The sequence below is a fragment of the Chrysochloris asiatica genome, unplaced genomic scaffold (genome assembly GCF_000296735.1).
Source record: "Chrysochloris asiatica unplaced genomic scaffold, ChrAsi1.0 scaffold00047, whole genome shotgun sequence".
Lineage (NCBI taxonomy): Eukaryota > Metazoa > Chordata > Mammalia > Afrosoricida > Chrysochloridae > Chrysochloris > Chrysochloris asiatica.
The window spans coordinates 17,666,014-17,668,371 of NW_006408565.1; positions in this window are offsets into that span (position 1 = coordinate 17,666,014).

The window sequence follows — 2,358 nt, forward strand, 5'->3', positions numbered from 1 at the left end:
GGGGGAGGAATGGGTCTCCACCTGGGAGCTAGGGTTGCAGGGGTTTGGCTGGGAAGGTTAGTCCTTCTAGGGGTTACAGGACTGGGCGGGCAGGGGCTGAGTCCAGGCACGACCTGAGCCATCTGGCCAGGCCAGGTGCCAGCCACAGAACTGAGCTCTGGCAGCAGAGGTGCCAGATGCAGCAAATAGAAACCCAGGGAGCCCAGCAAAATGTGAATTTCAGATAAACAACCGAACATTTTTAGCATAAATATACCCCATGCAATATTTGTGACATACTTGTAATGCACCGCTATTGGATTGGTTCCGACTCAGAGCCATGTGGTGGTGGTGGTAGTGTGCCGTGGAGTTGGTTCCCTGCATAGGGTTTCCGAGGCTGTAAATCTTTATGGAATGGAAGGGATTGTAATCATTGCAATTATATGAAATACAATAGGGTGAGTGCAAAACTGATGTTCTCCCATGTAAACTAGCACTCAATGCAAAATAAAAACTTAAAAAAAAAGAAAAAAAAATCTTTATAGGAGCAGGAAGTCTCATCTTTCTCCCCTGGAACCACTGGTAGTTTCGAACTGCTGACCTTGAGGTTAGCAGCCCAACTCGTAACCACTACGCTACCAGAACTCCTACACCGTGACATGCTTACACTAAAACATCGCTCATTGTTAATCTGGAATTCATTTTTAATTGGGCATCCTGTGGTTTATCTGGCAACCCTATCCAGGAAGGTTCTGGGAGGGAAAGGGGTTTTATAGTCGGATGGGGGTGACGCTGCAATGTCCCCGGGAAATTCCAGCCTGACTGAGGAGACTTGCATTGTAATCTTAGGAACCCCCAATCTGATGGGAGTGTTACAACTATGTCTTCAGAAATCAAAAGTCTGAAGCTGGAGGCCCAGGTGCTGCCCACAAGGAGCTCTTGTTTTCAGGGTGGAGACAGCCCTCTGGAACATGGTGGAGGGGAGTACAAGACAGAGACCCAGAGACCAATCTCTTCCTCACTGGAACCTCAGAAGACAGGAGTGTGTGTGTGTTTTCTTCTGAGCTTCAGCGCCTAACACAGAGCCTGGAACGTTGTAGAAGCACTTTCATAAATATGGAATGAAAAATCTTCCCAAGCCTTCCTTGTTCAGAAGTGCATGGCCAGCAGGGGGCTCCAGCTCTCAGCCTCCCATGCTCCGGGAACCCCTGCCCCAACTGTGAGCTGCAGAGGGGGAGGGGCCAGTTCGTTCCCCATCCCATCCTCTTCCCAGACCCCAATCCAACTCTGAGTTCAGCCTTGGACAAGAGTACAGGTGGCGGGGTGGCAAGGGTGACCATTGGCTTCATGGGCAGCAGGAAATTGGGTCTACTGTGGGGAACAGGCCAACTCAGTGCCCCTTAGGATTAGCCAGGGGAGTTCCTGGGACTGTTGTTGTTAAGTGCCGTCGAGTCCGACCCATAGCGACCCTGTACAGGGTTTCCGAGGGTGTAAATCTTTACGGGAGTAGAAAACCTCATCTTTCTCCCGCGGAGCGGCTGGCAGTTTCGAACCACTGACCTTAAGGTTCGCAGCCCGATTCGTAACCACTACGCTACCAGAGCTCCTGGGACTAGGGAGATGGAAATTCTTGTTGGTGGGGAGAAGAGATTTTGGTTGTTTCCCACAGCCCCAGAGGGGCAGTATGGGAGAGGTCTGTGTCCTTCCCACACCTCCCCAAGGGCAAAGGCCCTTTGGCATCATTCACATTGATTCCTGTTCATTCACTTGCTGACTGACTGTCCACCATTCACTGAGGTGAAGTCCTGGTGTGCCCTCAGGGTTCATTTGAATCACAACGTCGGTGGTTCAAACTCACCAGCCACTCCTCAGAAACCCTATACAGGGTTGCTATGAGTCAGAACTGCCTCAACAGTTGTTGTTAGGTGCCATTGAGTCGGTACTGACTCATAGCGACCCTATGTACAACAGAATGAAACACTGCCCAGTCCTGAGCCAACCTCACAATTGTTGCCACACTTAAGCCCATTGATGCTGCCACTTGGCCAGTCCATCTCGCTGGGGGTTTTCCTCTTTTTCACTGACCCTCTAGCTTACTGAACATGATATCCTTCTCCAGCAACTGGTCCCTCCTGACAATATGTCCAAAGTATGAGAGTCGAAGTTTGGCCATTCTGGCCTCCAAGGAGCACTCTGGCTACACTTCTTCCCACACAGATCTGTTGGTTCTTTTGGCAGCCCATGGCATTTTCAATACTCTCCTCCCACACCATAACTCAAAAGCATCAATTCTTCTATGGTCTTCCTTATTCACTGTCCAGCTTTTGCATGCATATGAGGTAATTGAAAATATCATGACTTGGGTCAGGTACACCTTAG